We start from the raw sequence: 17,702 nt of genomic DNA on the forward strand, positions 1-17,702 counted from the left end.
TCCTAACACACATGAACCTCAGCAATGCGGACCGCATATCCTGCGTTTCGTCCTTGCTCAAGAAAGATGCCAGGATATGGTGGGACTTGGTCCAGTAATCGCATGATGTTGCCACCATGACATGGAGTCGATTTTTGGAGCTGTTCCACAAGAAGTATTACAATGTTGTACTCGCTTCAAGAGTTGAGGAGTTCGCCAACTTGAAGCAAGGTAGTTTATCAGTGGCAGAGTATGCTCGGCAGTTCGACCGATTAGCTAAGTTCGCACTGAAAATGGTTCCAACCGACGATCTAAGGGTGTCCAAGTTCATTAGAGGACTACCAAAGATCGAGCTGGGGGTTAAGCTAGCAAACTTGGGGAATACTATGTATGTCGACGTTCTAGAGATGGAAATAGAAGTAGAAAGCTTGCAGGCTAATGTAAGTAAAGAATAAGCCAGTAAGCCTGAGCCTAAACAGCACGGTCAACCTCAGACCGGTCGGAACAACAACCATAATAGCAACAATCAGTCCGGCAACAACAGTAACAGTCAGAAAAGAAGGCATCCTGATAATAAACTATCTGACAGCGATAAGAGGGCACGGACAAATAATGGGGGAAATAAGCCGGGTTATGTGGAATACCTGCCATGTGCTAAGTGCCAGAAGAAACATCCTGGTGAATGCCGCGCAAACACCAAGGAATGTTATAACTGTGGTCAAGAAGGACACCGAAAAAGAGATTGTCCTCAGCGCAAGCCAGAAGGGAAGAAAGACGACAAGATGGCTCCTGCTAGGGTTTTTGCCTTAACCCAAGGAGAGGCTGATGCTAGCAATAAGGTGGTCACAGGTCAGGTTTCTATCCTCAATAATATATGCTCTGTATTATTTGATTTGGGAGCCACCCATTCGTATGTCTCGTTAGGAATGATAGAAAAACTAAACAAACCTTGTGAAAGATTTAGAACTAGGTTTGTAACCCAGTTGCCTTCGGGCAAAGTAGTTCTATCATCACGGATAGTACGAGGCGTACCAATCAAGATTGAGGACGTAAAACTAGGAGACCTGATAGAACTGGAGATCAAGGACTTTGACGTGATACTAGGCATGGACTGGCTAGCACGGCATGGCGCAATCATCGACTGCAAACGCAAGAAGGTGATGTTCGAGACTCCTGACGGCCAGAAACTATGCTTCATGGGACAAGCTTCAGGATTACGCACCCCATTAGTATCATCTCTCAAAGCTCAAAGAATGATGGAAAAAGGATGTCAAGCATTCTTAGCCAGCATCACAGATGTGGTAAAGGAAACACCACTCAAGGTTGGAGACGCCCGTATTGTAAGAGAATTCCCAGAGGTATTTCCTGATGACTTGTCAGGGTTGTCGCCGACTCAGGAAATTGACTTCACGATAGAACTAGTACCGGGCACCGAGCCTATCTCCAAGGCACCATACCAGATGGCACCTACAGAACTTTAGGAGTTAAAGACGCAGCTACAAGAACCTAGACTTGGGTTTTATTAGGCTGAGCTATTCGCCATGGGGAGCACTGGTGCTATTCGTGAAGAAAAAGGACGGAAGCATGCAGATGTGTATAGACTATCGCGAGCTGAACAAGGTAAAGATTAAGAATAAGTACCCGCTACCCCTGATCAATGACTTGTTTGATCAACTCCGAGGTGGGACTATATTTTCAAAGATTGATTTACGGTCCGGGTATCATCAGCTCAAGGTAAGGGTTGAAGATATTCCTAAGACAGCCTTTAGAACTCGTAATGGACATTACGAGTTCTTAGTTATGTCTTTTGGTCTTACCAACGCACCAGCCGTGTTTATGGACTTGATGAATAGGGTCTTCAAGGACTACTTAGATAAATTCGTCGTAGTGTTCATCGACGACATCTTAGTATACTCTAAGGATGAAGTAGAGCACGAGGAACATTTGAGATTGATTTTGTCACGACTGAAGGAGCATCAACTCTATGCCAAGTTCAAGAAATTCGAGTTTTGGCTTTCACAAGTGGCGTTCCTCGGGCACATCATATCAAAAGACGGAGTTGCAGTAGATCCATCGAAGGTAGAGGCCGTGAAGGATTGGCCTAGACCAAAGAACGCGTCAGAAGTAAGAAGCTTCTTAGGGCTAGCAGGTTACTATAGAAAGTTTGTAGAGGGCTTTTCTAAGATAGCCACTCCACTCACCAACCTGACCCGGAAGCAAAAAAAGTTTAATAGCCACTCCACTCACCAACCTGACCCGGAAGCAAAAAAAGTTTAACTGGAACGATAGATGTGAAGAAAGTTTCCAGTTGCTTAAGGATAAGCTTTTCTCATCACCAGTACTCTGTGTACCGACACCCAATGATAAGTTTGTAGTCTACTGCGATGCGTCGAAGTAAGGGTTGGGTTGCGTGCTGATGCAGAATGACAAGGTGATAGCCTACGCCTCACGACAGCTGAAGGAGTACGAGCAACGCTATCCAACGCATGATATGGAGTTGGCAGCGGTGGTCTTTGCGTTAAAAATCTGGCGCCATTATCTTTATGGAGAAAGGTGCGAGATTTATACGGACCACAAAAGTTTAAAGTACTTCTTTACTCAGAAGGAGCTCAACATGAGGCAGCGCAGGTGGTTAGAGTTAGTGAAGGATTATGACTGCGAAATCTTATACCACCCGGGAAGGCAAACGTAGTTGCCGATGCGCTAAGTAGGAAAAGTTATGGAAGTTTAGCAGCATTAGCCGGACTAGAAAAGCCACTACAGCAGGAGTTGATCAATGCCAGAATAGAAGTAGTTGTCAGCAAACTGGCTAACTTGTCTATCCAATCAAATCTGCTAGAAGATATACGGATTGGGCAAGAATAGGACGACACACTAGTGACACACGTGGATGCAGTCAGAGAAGGCAAGACCACAGATTTCTCAATATCTAGTCAAGGATTATTGAGATATAAGGATCGGGTATGCGTACCAAATAATCAAAGGATTAAGAAGACGATTCTAGAAGAAGCGCACAGTACCCCGTACTCAGTTCACCCAGGGTCGACCAAGATGACTCATGACATCAAGGCAATCTATTGGTGACCAGGGATGAAGAAAGACATAGCAGAGTGTCTAGTATGCCAGCAAGTGAAAGCAGAACATCAGCGGTCTGCAGGCTTATTGCAACCGCTTAGCGTACCAGAATGGAAGTGGGACGATATAGCCATGGACTTCGTGACAGGATTGCCAAGAACGAATAAGCAGCATGATTCTGCTTGGATAGTAATAGATAGACTAACCAAGTCGGCTCATTTCCTGCCTGTTAAGACTTCATTCACGGCAGACCAATATGCAAACATCTATGTCCAAGAGATAGTACGGTTGCATGGAATTCCCAAGACAATAGTGTCGGATAGAGGATCGGTGTTTACATCCAGATTTTGGGGAAGTTTACAGCAAGGTATGGGTACTAAGTTAAGTCTTAGTACAGCTTTTCATCCTCAGACAGACGGGCAGTCCGAGCGTACGATTCATATTTTAGAAGATATGTTGCGCGCTTGTGTACTTGATTTCGAAGGATCATGGAATAAGTACTTGCCGTTGATAGAGTTCTCCTACAACAATAGCTACCAGTCAACGATCGGGATGGCACCTTATGAGTTGCTATATGGAAGAAGGTGTCGATCACCGTTGCATTGGGACGAGGTAGGAGAAAGGCAGCTTCTAGGTCTCGAAGCTGTTAGACAAGCTCAAGAAGCAGTAGCGCTCATTAGACAACGTATGCTTGCTGCTCAAAGCCATCAGAAAAGCTATGCGAATGCCAAGCGACGCGATGTGGAATTCAAAGTCGGAGATCAAGTCTTCTTGAAGATATCTCCTATGAAAGGTGTAAAGCGGTTTAGGAAGAAAGGCAAGCTTAGTCCCCGATTTATAGGTCCATTTGAGATATTGGACAAAGTGGGAGCAGTTGCGTATAGACTAGCCCTACCATCAGCCTTAGCAGATAGCCACAACGTGTTCCACATCTCGATGCTACGCAAGTATGTGTCAGGCTCATCTCACGTCCTCAAGTACGATACGATAGCGCTCCAGAAAGACTTGAGTTACGAGGAACGACCGGTTAGTATCCTGGATAGAGGGGTGAAGCAATTATGGTCCAAGAGTATTCCTATAGTTAAAGTCCTATGGAGTAATAGTTCGGAACAGGAGGCAATGTGGGAGTTGGAGGAGGACATGCAAGGCCGGTATCCAGAGTTATTTGGTAAGTAAATTTTGAGGACGAAATTCTTTTTAGTAGGGGAGAATTGTAGAGTCCAAGAACTTTACTTAGCTAGTTAGATAGTAGTAGCAATAGTAATAATTGTAGAGTCCAAGAACTTTACTTAGCTAGTTAGGTAGTAGTAGCAATAGTAATAGTTGTAGTATTTTTATGATTGTGGATTTTGGTTCAGACCGGGATTTAGTTGGACACTCGTAGTAACACTTGTAGATTTTATAAGTTTAACCTATAGTTTAAGAATATTAATTATAACCTAAGGTTTAATTAATATGACTGATTATGAAGGTGATATTTATTATAATATAAGGTTTAGATAAACCCAATAAGGAAATGACACTTGTCATGTGTATGTTTAATGAATAATTAAGTATTTTGAGGAATAAATTTAACAAGAGTAATATTTGAATATCCTAGGGTCTGCCAGCAGGTTTGAAATCGTTAAAGGACTTAGTCAAGGCTGTTTACTCAATTCAAATTAGGCTGAAAAAGTGCAATTACGTGTATAATATTTTAGCATATGTCGATATATCGCAGCACTAGGGGGCGATATATCGCCATACGGGGATACGAAAAACACATAACTTCGCACGGCCACCTTGACGAGTCTCGGGCATATTAGCCCAGGCGATATATCGCCTACTAGGGGCGATATATCGGCTGTAGTGCCATATTTTTAAACGTTTTTGAAACCGAGCTTAATTTATTCTTTAACCTCTTGATAAGTCCAGAATCTTTTTGACCGAGTCTTCAGCCTCTGCTGAATGATTATTCAAAAAAAATCAATTAAAAAGCCATTATTTTATTCAAGATAAATAAAGATCTTTTCATTCTTGAACTCTATAAATAGGACCTAGTGCTCAGCCATTTATTCATTCATCAAGCTAAGTTCAGAGTCTGCAAGCTGCTAGGTTATTTTAGAGTGATAAACACTTGGGTTGGGGTTATAAGCTTAATAAACACTCGGGAAGTAAGGTTTGTAGTATATTTTGGTTCGAGGTGTAGTTCGGTTATAAAAGCATTCAAGGTATTCCTTCTTCTAGTTCCTTTATGTGTTATTCTTATAGTTTTTCTACTCAAAATCCTAACTCTTATTCTTTATTCTTGGTTAGGAATCTAAGATCTTGAACGTAAGATTGTTGTTGGTAAGTATCATTTCGATGGTGTAGTTCATTCTTTTCATCCTTTTTCTTTAGTATACTCACCTTTCTATTATGGTTTTTTAGGAGTGTTCTAAAGTCCTGATACTGTTCTCATATCCCGGTATATTGGTAAGGAAAATAGGATAGGATTTTATATGTTATCTTATGATTGATGTGTTATGAAATGTTATATTATGTATGTTGGTAGACTTGGGCATATGACTTGTATAGCTAACAAGCCCCAATAAATTTATGGGCATATGACTTGCTTAGCTAGCAAGCCCCACAAATCTAATGGACATATGACTTTATTAGTTAACAAGCCCCAAGTAGTATGATGGCCATTGTAGTATTGTAGTAGTATATGACATATGTTTATGATATAGCATACATTATGATATAGTTCTATGTATATGATTTATGTTATAGTAGATTTTCCTTGTTGGGCATTAGGCTCATTCCTTTATGTTTATATGTGCAGGAAATTAGCTATGGCGGCGGAAAAGGTTCTTGTCAGCTTGGGGATGTGTATTGAGGCATGATGGAATCGATGGACTGAGCGTTCGATTAGAGGATGAAGTTTTTAAGTCTTTAAATCATATTTCTATGTATTTTTCCGCACTTAGTTTTGTAATCGATTTATTTAGATCATGTTATGTTTTATTTTTAAAACAATGGGATCCCATATCCTAAACGCATTTTTATGTATTCAAACCATTTCTTTACACATAATAAAGTTATGATGTTTTCGCATGTACATTTTCTTATGATTAATATAGTAGTTTTTAATGGTCCAAGGTCTAGAATAGGTGGGTCATTACAACCACTGAGGTCCGGGAGCTGCGACACGTTGCAGCGCCTTGTCAAAGTCAGCTGGGGAAGGGGCCAAGATCATTTCATTATAAGCAGCGCAGTCAACGCTGGCTAACCCAAAGAGGGCATTAATAGCCTCACCAGCAAAAGAGACAACCTTACCACGAACCAACACTTCAGAATTCTCAGCGGAGGCTAGGTTGGCATAAAATTCTCTCACCAAGGGAATAATGGCATGCTCTGGTTTCTGACAGAAAAGTTCCCAATGGTGCTGCTCAATGACTATACTGATAAAAGTAGGCACCTCAATAGTAGTAGGCAAAAATCCTCTTTCTGGAAACAATTTCTTTGTCTTAATAGACTCATATTTGGCCTTGGCTTGAGCATAAACAAATTTTGTGGCATGACCTGAAGGGGTAGGCGTTTTCTTGCTTTTAGGAGATGAGACAGCTGTGTGTGGTGGCTGGGAGGCAGCTTTTGTGGTAGTGGAAGTCTTTTGTTGCTTTGGTGGGGGTGCGGTTGATGCTTGTTGGGCGGCTCTTTTGTATTTGGTTCGGGGTGGTGTTGATTTGGTGGCGGGTGGGGTAGTTTTGGTGGAGGAAGGAGCATTTATAGCTACTGGGGGAGGCAATAGTAATGGGGCTGTAACGACCCAAATTCGCCAATTAGGCTTAAGGGCCTTGATTAGTGTGCCTGGAGGGCATAATGGGACTTATGTGTGACTTTAATGAGTAAGATGCATGATTATAATTTAAAGCATGATATATGACTATTTGAATATTTGAGATGCATGACTATGTGTATTAGTATGCATGTAGGCCCTGATTAGGTTAGAAGGGCATAATCGTAATTTTGGCCAGTATGGGCATAACTGTATTGATATATGTGATAATTGTTGAGACCACATTATTATGTGGATATATCTGTGATCTGTGACTTGAGACGATCCTAGTGAGCAAAGTAGCAAAAAAGTCATGGCGAGGATTTATACCCGGCTCGGGGTGAGCCTAGGGGTATAAATGGGAACTTAGTGAGTATATTGGAGTCTATTTTGGCATCGAGGAGTATTATTGATGATTAATTAGGTATTGGGAATTAAGCGGTAAATATTAGTGACACTCGAGGAATTAGCGGGAATTGGGTAAAATGACTAAAATGCCCTTAAGTGGATTAAAGGGGTTAGAAATAAAGGGGAGGGCATTAGGGTCATTTGGCTTTTTAAAGATGGGAATTACTGAGGCTTTATGTTAGTGGAAGTTGTAGAAAAGTATAGAAGTCTAAGGAAAGGGAGAAAAGAAGGGAAAGGAAGAGAAAACAAAGCTGGTTTTCTCTAAGGTCGGTTTATGCTTTCTTCATCAATTTCTTGAGAATTTTGGAGCAAAGCTCAGGGAGGAGCTAAGTTAGGCTGAGCATCAAGAAATCCTAAGCTAGGCTTGGAGAATTGGCAGAGGTTTATCAGGAACACCCTAACACTTGAGGTAAGGTTCTATAGTTTCTTCAGTTTCTGGTTTTGGTTTTTGAACTATGGTGCATAAGTTGAGTTTGATGGATACTTTAGGGAATTCAAGCCAAAGGTTGAGGGATAGAAAGCTAAGGAGGTGTAGAGGTTGTCTTGAAATCGAAACCCCAATAAAGGTATGAATTCTAAGCTTCTAACTATGATTTTCTAACTGGTTTTGCTGAGCTTCTGAACTTAGGGTCAGCTATGGTGAATTTTGGGATTAGGGATGCATGTGTTTGGGTTTTGAGTATTTAGGGTGCTTAGGATGAGTGGAGTATGTTCATAAGGTTGTTTTTAAGTTTGGTGAAGGTTTGGAGAAGTTTTGGTTGAGTTTGGCTCGAGGAAATTGCAGGAGGGAAAATTGAGGTGGTGCCTGTCTGTGACTAGGCCAAAGGCCATGCATGCTGAGGGGATTTTGCTTCTGTTTGTAGCGCTGTAGTGCCCTCCAATGAGCGCTGTAGCGCTACCCTGTCTTCTGAAAGGGATTTTAGGGTTATTTGCAAGGGTTTTTGACCAAGGGTTTGGGGTTTGATTCCACCACCTTGTTTGGTGGAACTAGGACTTCCCGGGGGCTCGGGATTAGCCTCGAGGCTAGGTTTTGGACTTGAGGTTTGATGATGACTTTGGCCTATGAGTGTGTTTAGGTGAGCGCTAGGGCTCGAGAGGGATCGTGCTCAAGGAGTCAAGTGATCAAAGCTAACGAAGCGAAAGGTAAGAAAACTGCACCCGATTATATGTTTGTGATGGGACTAAGTGCTCCGATATTTGTATTATGTCAATGATGGTATTATGCCATGGGACATGTGATAGCGGCCTAAGGGTGCCGTACACAATACTTGCGCAGGGCTTGGCCACTAGTAGCCGAGGACAGCTTAATATTCACTGAGCTCGGTTTAAGCGGGCCGGAGTCAATGGGATAACGGAGGGAGCGGCCTGAGGGCGCTAGCCCTAGTTATCATTTGTGAACTGTAAATGATATGAATTGATATGTTTAGTATGTGGAATACTTGATTATACTTAATGATTATATGGTTGAGAATATGTGATGCAGTATGAGATATTGATTTGTTTGTTGATTGCTTATGCTCTGATGTTGTGTTTTCTTGATGGGCCTTGTCTCACGGGTGCTACGTGCTGCAGGTAAAGGCAAAGGCAAGTTGGACCAATCCTGAGATGGAGAACTGCAAGGTTGAATGTACATAGCCAGCTGTTCGATCGCCATGGTCGAGGAGTGGATCAGGACAGGGATTGCCTAACTGTCTGTTTTGCCTTAATATGGCTTGTTATTGTATCTAAACCTTATGACTTTTGTAACGGTCTTTAAACTTAATATTTTTGGGATCCCGTGTAATCAGAAAACGTCTCTTTATGAAAAATGTGGCTTTTGAGACCAAAACATTTTAACCCTAGTTCCTTTATAGTTTCAATAGCATGTTTTTAATTAAATGACTTGATTAGCAAGTCTAGCACTTTATAAACACACAGTGTAACGGTCTTGGCTATCCAGGGCGTTACAGGGGCAGTGGGAATTTGTGGGGCCTTTGGTGGGGCAGTGGTGGTTTTGGATGTCTTCTTGGTTATTTTGGTTGTTTGTGGGATAGAGGTTAGTGTAGATTTTGGTTTATCTGATGGTGGGACAGGGGATGGTGGGGTAGTTTTTGGCTTCTTTCTCTATGCTCGTGTTTTAGTGGTCATGCTGGGCAAAAAGGGAGCAGCTAAATCACAAGGCCACCACACAACAAAATGAGCACCGAAACAGTAATGCCAACAGATTTTCCAACATAGTTTCCACAGATTTTTGTGCTCCCAGATCGAATACTAGCAATGACTCCAATGCAGCACGGCAAAAAGACAATTGCAAAGTAATACTGCAAAATAAGAAGAGCAGTTACCCAAGGGCAATTCGGTTGGTGTATGCTCGGCTTGGGCTTGGATGCACCTGGGTGGGGCTCACGAAGGGAGCTAGGATGTCGAGATGGTGTTTGGTGCTGGCTGAGAGCGCCTGACCAAAATGGAAGGAGGGGCTCTCGGATGCGCCTGGGGAGACTCACGCAACTTGAGTCGCGCGCTTGGAACGTGCTAGGTGCCTCGCTGTAACACGGGAAGAGGCACAGGCCTGTGGGATGCGCGTGCCAAGAGTCGATTGGGCTCGAGGTGCCGAGGCGTAGAGATGCCTGGGTTCATCTGTGATTGGAGTGGTGCGCCTGGGCGTCTGGGGTCATGGCTCGCTCGGCTAAGGCGCACGAAGGGCAGGGGCGCCTGGGGTCGTGGCTGCGTCTGGTGAGATTTGGGGGGAGGGGATGGGTTGGGGAATGGGATATGGCTGGTGAGGAGCTTGTCGTGGAGGCTGGTGGCTCTTGGACTGGGTGGTGGAAGGCACGAAAATGGCCTGAGCAGGGGTTGAAGGTAATGGTGAAAATGGGTTAGGGTAAATGGTGAAGATGGAATAAATATTATATATATTTATAAATAATATAAATTGTATTGAAAATATATATATATGGATTTCGTATAGTTTATAGTATATATATTTTTTTTGGTTTAAATACATATTACTGTATATGTATATAATATATATATATTAACATATATATTTAATATATTGATTATATATTTTTTTTATAATTTTTTTTAATATGTATATAGGTAGTAATATATATAAATAATATTAAATATAGTACAAATTTTTGTTTGTATATATATAATAATACAGTATTATATATATGCCTCTCAATGAAACCACGACCCATGATTTTTTCTCTACCTAGATTGCCCCCATTTTGCTTAAACTTTGCTTCAGCAACTATAATTTGATGTAACCCTCCATTGTTTTCGGAAATATTTGCACCCATTTTGCTGAAGCAAAAATCTCGCAAAACTATCGGACTCCAAAATACCCTGTTTCTTGCTTTCTTAACACCTGAAACACCAAAATACACATAAAACCACTCCAAAACATCACAATAAACTGGAATTAAAATTACAAAAATTAAAAATAAAAATAATTAAAAACACTCAAATGTATATATATATATTTTGTTTTTCTCTCTCTTTTTTTTTTCTACAGACACTATTATTTTATACTTGCTTCTTTTTGGGTTGTCTTTAAATTAGTGTCTGAATCACTTGACAACCCAAACACAACAACAGCTTTAAGGATCCTCCAAAGTGATGGAGGTATTCTCGCGGTTGACCTCACCTCCCCAATAATGTTTCAGCCGCTGCCCATTCACTTTAAACTCCCTTCCGGATTGATCTTCGCGAACTTCAACTACTCCAAAGGGGTAAACTTGCACCACTGTGAATGGACCAGACTAGCGGGACTTTAACTTGCCAGGAAATAACGTCAAGTGCGAGTTGAAGAGCAATACTTTCTGCCCCTTCTCAAAGACCCAAGCTTGAATTTTCTGATCATGCCACCTCTTAGTTTTCTCCTTGTACAACTTAGCATTTTCATAGGAGAACAACCTCATCTCTTCCAGCTCATTTAACTGTAACTTTCGAGCTTCTCCAGCAGCTTGGAGATCCATATTGAGTTTCTTAGTTGCCCAATATGCCTATGCTCCAACTCAACAGGCAAATGGCAAGCTTTCCCAAAAACCAAACGATACGGTGACATTCCCAAAGGGGTTTTGAAAGTCGTTCGATAGGCCCAAAGAGCATCATCCAATCGCTGAGACCAATCCTTTCTACTAGGATTCACCACTTTCTCTAGGATTCCCTTGATCTCCCTATTGGATACTTCCACTTGACCATTGGTTTGGGTGGTGGCAATCTTGTGCTTCACACTATATTTGGCTAACAAAGCTGCCAAAATCTTGTTCACAAAGTGGGTGCCTTCATCACTTATAAGCGCCCTTGGAGTGCCAAAGCGGGTGAACACATGCTTATGTAGGAACTTCATGACCACCTTGGAATCATTAGTAGGACTTGCCACTGCTTCAACCCACTTAGAGACATAGTCAACAGCCACCAAGATATACAAATTTCCAAATGATGGTGGAAATGGCCCCATGAAGTCGATCCCCCAAACATCAAACAATTCCACTTCAAGGATGTTATTCAAAGGCATTTCACTCCTTGCTAAAATATTTCCAACACACTGGCAGCGGTCACATCTCTTAGCAAATTCATGAGCATCCTTGAAGATAGAGGGCCGATAGTACCCCGATTGAAAAACCTTAGCGGCTGTTCTTTGCCCACCAAAATGTCCACCATAAGGAGTTGAATGACAATGCTCAAGTATGCTAGAAACTTCATCCTCGGGCACACAACACCTCATGATTCGATCTGAACATTGTTTGTACAAATAGGGCTCATCCCAATAATAGAATCTCACATCATGAAAGAACTTCTTGAGTTTCTACCCATTCAAATCAGGTGGCTGCAAACCACTCACCAAATAGTTGAAAAAATCAGTGTACCATGGAGTAGTGGTTTGGTTCACAACCAACAAGTGCTCATCGGGGAATGTCTCTTTAATAGGCCCTTCATTTTGTTTTTCACTTCCAGCTTCAAGTCTAGATAAATGGTTAGCCACTTGGTTCTCCGTTCCTTTTCTATCCTGAATTTCCAAGTCAAATTCTTGAAGAAGCAACACCCATCGAATAAGTACTTAACATCCTTTTTGGCAATTAGATACTTGATCACTGAATGGTCTGTATAAACCACCACTTTAGTCCCCACAAGATAAGCTCTAAACTTGTCAAAAGCAAACACCACCACTAAAAGCTCTTTCTCGGTGGTAGTATAGTTCAATTGGGCATCGGCTAATGTCTTGCTTGCATAGTAAATGGAATGAAAACCCTTCTCTTTTCGCTGCCCAAGTACAACACCCACAGCAAAATCACTAGCATCGCACATCAATTCAAAGGGGAGAGACCAATCCAGAGCTACAATGATGGGTGTGGTGATAAGAGCCTCTTTTAAAGTCACAAATGCTTCTTGACACTCCTTTGTGAACTCAAATGCTCGATTTTGCTCAAGTAAGGAACAAAGGGGCTTAAAAATCTTTGAAAAATCTTTTATAAATCTCCTATAGAAGCCCGCATGCCCCAAAAAGCTTCTAATCCCCTTGACTGTAGTAGGTGGTGGCAATTTTTCTATGACTTCCAGCTTTGCTCTATCCACTTCTATGCCCTTGTTAGAAATTCTATGGCCCAACACAATGCCTTCTTGAACCATGAAATGACATTTTTCCCAATTGAGTACCAAGTTTGTTTCTTCACATCTAGCCAAGACTTGCTCCAAGTTAGCCAAACAAGTGTCAAAAGACTCCCCAAATACTGAAAAATCATCCATGAAGACTTCAAGGGACTTCTCCACCATATCTGAAAATATTGCCATCATACAATGTTGGAAAGTGGCGGGGGCGTTGGATAGCCCAAAAAGGCATCCTTCTAAAGGCAAAGGTGTCATAAGGACAAGTAAAGGTATTCTTCTCTTGGTCTTCTGGTGTGATGGAAATCTGATTATAGCCTGAATACCCATTGAGGAAACAATAAAACTCCTTTCCCGCCAACCGATCAAGCATTTGGTCAATGAATGGCAGCGGGAAGTGGTCTTTACGAGTAGCCTTATTCAACTTCCAATAGTCCATACAAACACGCCACCCCGTCACTTGTCTTGTAGGAATCAATTCATTATTTTCATTAGCCACCACTGTGACTCCACCTTTTTTAGGAACACACTGAACTAGGCTGACCCAAGAACTATCTGAAATTGGGTAAACAATTCCATAATCAAGCCACTTAATTATCTCTTTTCTAACCACTTCGTTCATGATAGGATTAAGCCTTCATTGCTGCTCAACAGAATTATTACAACAATTCTCCAACATAATTTTATGCATACAAAATGAGGGACTTATCCCCTTGATATCCGCCATAGTCCAACCAATGGCCCTTGTGTATTTCTTCAAAACAGCCAGCAACAAACTCTCTTTTTCAGCTCCTAACATGGCTGAAATAATCACAGGCAAGGTCTCATTATCTCTCAAATAAGCATACTTCAAGTGACTAGGCAAAGGCTTCAACTCTAATTTTGGTGGCTCTTGAATAGAAGGCTTAGGAGGCTTAAAACTCCCTTCCGACAAGTTCAATGACTCAAAAGGCCCCTTAAATTTAGCAAAGGGCTGCTTTGACTCCACCCATGTAACTTGGTTTTCTTCCTCTTCACTTAAGTTTTCAAGCTCTTCAAGATAATAGGAACATCTATATCCGCTTCATAATCAAGGATGATGAAATCAGCCGGAAAAACGAATTTATCAACTTGCACAAGTACATCTTCAATTTTTCCTTTCGGGTGTGCCATAGAACGATCCGCTAATTGCAAAGTGACTGTGGTTGGTCTTGCTTCTCCAATCCCCAACTTCTTGAAAATTGACATGGGCATCAAATTGATACTAGCCCCCAAGTCACAAAGTGCTCTACCAACATCTCTACCACCAATAGAACAAGGAATTGTGAAGCTACCCGAATCCTTCAATTTAGGAGGAATTTTACTCTTCAATATAGCACTACAACCTTCAGTCAACGCCAATGTTTCAAATTCACCAAGCCTCCTCTTTTTAGTTAAAATATCCTTCAAAAACTTCACATAGTTGGGCATTTGCTCCAAAGCTTCCACCAACAGTATATTGATGTGAAGTTGTTTCAAAACATCTAAAAATCTCCGGAATTGACCATCTTGTTGCTGCTTTTGAAAGCGTTGAGGAAATGGTGGAGGTGGCTTGCTTATAGGCTTTCCTCTAGCATTTTGCAGAGGAATTGCTGCAGCAATTGCTTCAGGATCAGCATTTAAAATTTTTGATTTCACAGCTTTGTCTCCTTTGTCCACACTACTTTGGATTGAAGCGGGCTTGCTATTTCTAGTACAATTATCCTCAGTCAATTCCACATTTTTACCACTCCTCAAGGTAACCGCCTTGCAATGCTCCTTGCCATCTTTCCTTGGATTTTCTGTATCACTAGGCAAGGTGCCTTGTGGTCTATTCCGTAGCTCATTAGCAAGCTGCCCCAATTGAGTTTCTAGATTCCTCAAGGATGTCGCTTGACTCTGAATCACAGCATCATTCTTGGCCATATATTCCTTCATTAAACTCTCCAAAGAGCTTGATTGAGACACCTGTGGAGGAGGTGGTTGAGCTCTTTATTGTTGTTGAGAAAACCCTGGTGGATATGTAGGCTTGTTTTGCATTGGTGCTCCTCTTGAACTAGCTCATTGACCCCCCCCCCCCCCCCCAATGAGAAGTTTGGATGCTGCCTCCACCCCGAATTGTAAGAATTCGAATATGGGTTATTTCGGTTGGCATTTTGATTCCCCACATAACAAACTGAAGCGGGATTTGAAGGACAACTCTCAAATGCATGCCCATCTCCACAATAAACACAAGATACATCGGCAACTTGTCCCATAGCAGCTGGTTGTACCATTCCCCCCAAACTCATGTTCTTGAGAAGGTTAGTCATTGAAGAAACTTGAGCGGTCAAAGCTGTCAATGCATCCACTTCAAGTATACCAGCCACTTTTCGACTTGTTGAGGCTCTAACATTTGACCATTGATAATTGTTGCTAGCTATCCTCTCCAAAATCTCATAGGCTTCATTGTAGGACTTAGAGAGAATAGCCCCATTGGCTAAAGCATCTAACACCATACGAGTGGAAGAATTTAGCCCATTGTAGAAAGTTTCCATTTGTATGCAATGCGGGATCCCATGGTGTGGACACTTCCTCAATAAGTCCTTGAATCTCTCCCAAGCTTCACAAAATGATTCATCTTCCAGCTGCTGAAATGACATAATTTCATTGCGAAACTTGGCATTTTTGGTAGGAGGGAAGTACTTCATCAAGAATTTTTCAGCCAACTCATTCCATGTAGTCACCGAGTCGGGAGGAAGGATATTGAGCCAAGCTCTAGCTCGATCCTTCAAAGAGAAAGGGAACAATTTAAACCTTAGGGCCTCTTCAATCACTCCTTGTAGCTTGAAAGAATCGCTCACCTCCGAAAATGAACGAAGATGAAGATGAGGATCCTCAGTAGGCAGCCCACTAAATTGACCCACTGTTTGCAACATTTGGAACATAATGGGCTTTAACTCAAATTGGGGTGCTTGAATTTCAGGCCTAACAATGCCCGAATTGAGCTCATTAAACATGGGGGCAGCATATTCCCTTATGGCTCCCTCTCTATCATCAGCCATAGCAATTGTGTTAGTGAAATTATTAGCACCCTCAACTCCTTCAACCTCTTCACCCATATTAAGGCGATTTTGAGCCCGTTGTTCCCTTAGTCTTCTTCTAATTGTTCTTTCAATCTTAGGGTCAATAGGAGCTAGTTCAATGTCTTCTTGCTCGTTCATATAGTAAATCACCTAAGGAAACACAAGAGCAAGCAAACAAAGTCAGCTCAACAAAGAAAAATAAATAAATTGTAAGAAATTGATTTTACAAGAATTTCTAATTTCAATCCCCGGCAACGGCGCCAAAAACTTGTTGTGATCAATTTAATATTTGATTTTAAATACGCAAGTGCACACAATCACACAAGTAATATAATGATAAGTAGATTGTCTCCATAGGGATTGCAAATTAAAAAAAAATAAGCAAAACAATTACTAAACAATTTTAAGAAATTAAAAAAACAAGTGGGTTGTTTATAGGCTAAACAAAATATTAAAAAAATGGAAATACTGAAATCAAAAACTGAACTGAACAAAAAAATTGAGAGAAATATATGGATTGCAAAATAGACTTGAATCATTGAATTCCCCTATATTATTCATCCTGAACAAATTGCGGACAGATTGCTGCAGCAATACTCTAGCAAAACTCCCAAGTTAACAAGAATTCATTTAAACACCCATAAAACTTTCCCAAATTTTATGACATTAATTCTTCTACCTAATTAAGCATATTCCTATGCAAAATCAGATTTAAGAATGCAAATCAAATAATTCTCAAAAGTTACACAAGGCAAATAACATATCCCTATGTTACTTACTAACATAACCTACCCTAGATTATGACTTGTGTCATCCAAGTTCTTCCCATTACATTTAATCTTTCCAGCATCAAACATAATTAAATAACTTTCCATTGCTGGCCAAACAACAATAAGAAATTAATATAAGCACACTTGAATGAACAAAGGAGATTTTACTAAAATAAAGTGCAAGAAATTGATAGACTATAACATAGGGTTCATCAACAATTCAAGCCACCTAAAAATTAGTTCATGGCTGAGTTCATAAACATTAATTCACAATCAAAACAGCCCATAATATTCAGATTTAGAATCCAACTCAGAAATTAATAAAATAAAGTTTAGGAAAAGAAGAAAGAACAAATCCAAAATGATGCTTGAGCTTTCTTTGTTTGTCCTCCTTCTTTCTTGTTGATATTCTGAGTTTTTCTCCTTTCTTTTTCTGGTTTTTCTTTTCCAAAAATGGATGCTGCCTCTTGATATGGCTGAAACCCTCTTTTGTGTATGTTAGGTTTTTTTTTTCTTCTTCCTTCCAAAAGTACCATATTGCCCCTTTTTCTCCAAAAACATGAAGTCCTCCTTTCTTTTGATTTTGTTTGTCCTTTTCTCCAATATACTGACTAGTTCTTTCTGTCCTTGCCACCTCAGCCAAAATGTCAGCTCACCCATTGACTGCCACATGCTCCATGTGCCCCAAAATCTGCCTAATCAAAATGCTTCAGGTTTGCTGCAGCAAACCTGACTATTCAGCCAACAACAACATAATTTTATCAAAATAGATTCATATGTTAGCTCATTCCTTTGTGCAACTATTTATCCATGAAATTATTATCTTTAACCCATTAGCGATTAGAAACTAAAAAAATAATTAAACTTAATTAAGATAATAAAAACACCAAAGTTAGCTATAAAAGCTAAAAATAAAATAACATCACCCATGATTTTTCACAATTATAAGTTCAAAAGCATATGAAATAACTCTTTATTCAAGAGTTATCAGTATGCAAGGGTGTAGTATTAGACTGG

The 17,702-nt window shown here is 40.8% G+C and overlaps 1 non-coding gene across 1 annotated transcript; it reads left to right on the top strand.

Moving 5' to 3' along the window:
- Window positions 1–15,403: 15,403 nt before the first annotated feature.
- Window positions 15,404–15,510, top strand: LOC133799040 (small nucleolar RNA R71). The gene has a single exon (XR_009876248.1). It is a non-coding gene; the product is annotated as a small nucleolar RNA R71 (small nucleolar RNA).
- Window positions 15,511–17,702: the final 2,192 nt, after the last annotated feature.

This window comes from Humulus lupulus, chromosome 8 (assembly GCF_963169125.1).
Source record: "Humulus lupulus chromosome 8, drHumLupu1.1, whole genome shotgun sequence".
Classification (NCBI taxonomy): domain Eukaryota; kingdom Viridiplantae; phylum Streptophyta; class Magnoliopsida; order Rosales; family Cannabaceae; genus Humulus; species Humulus lupulus.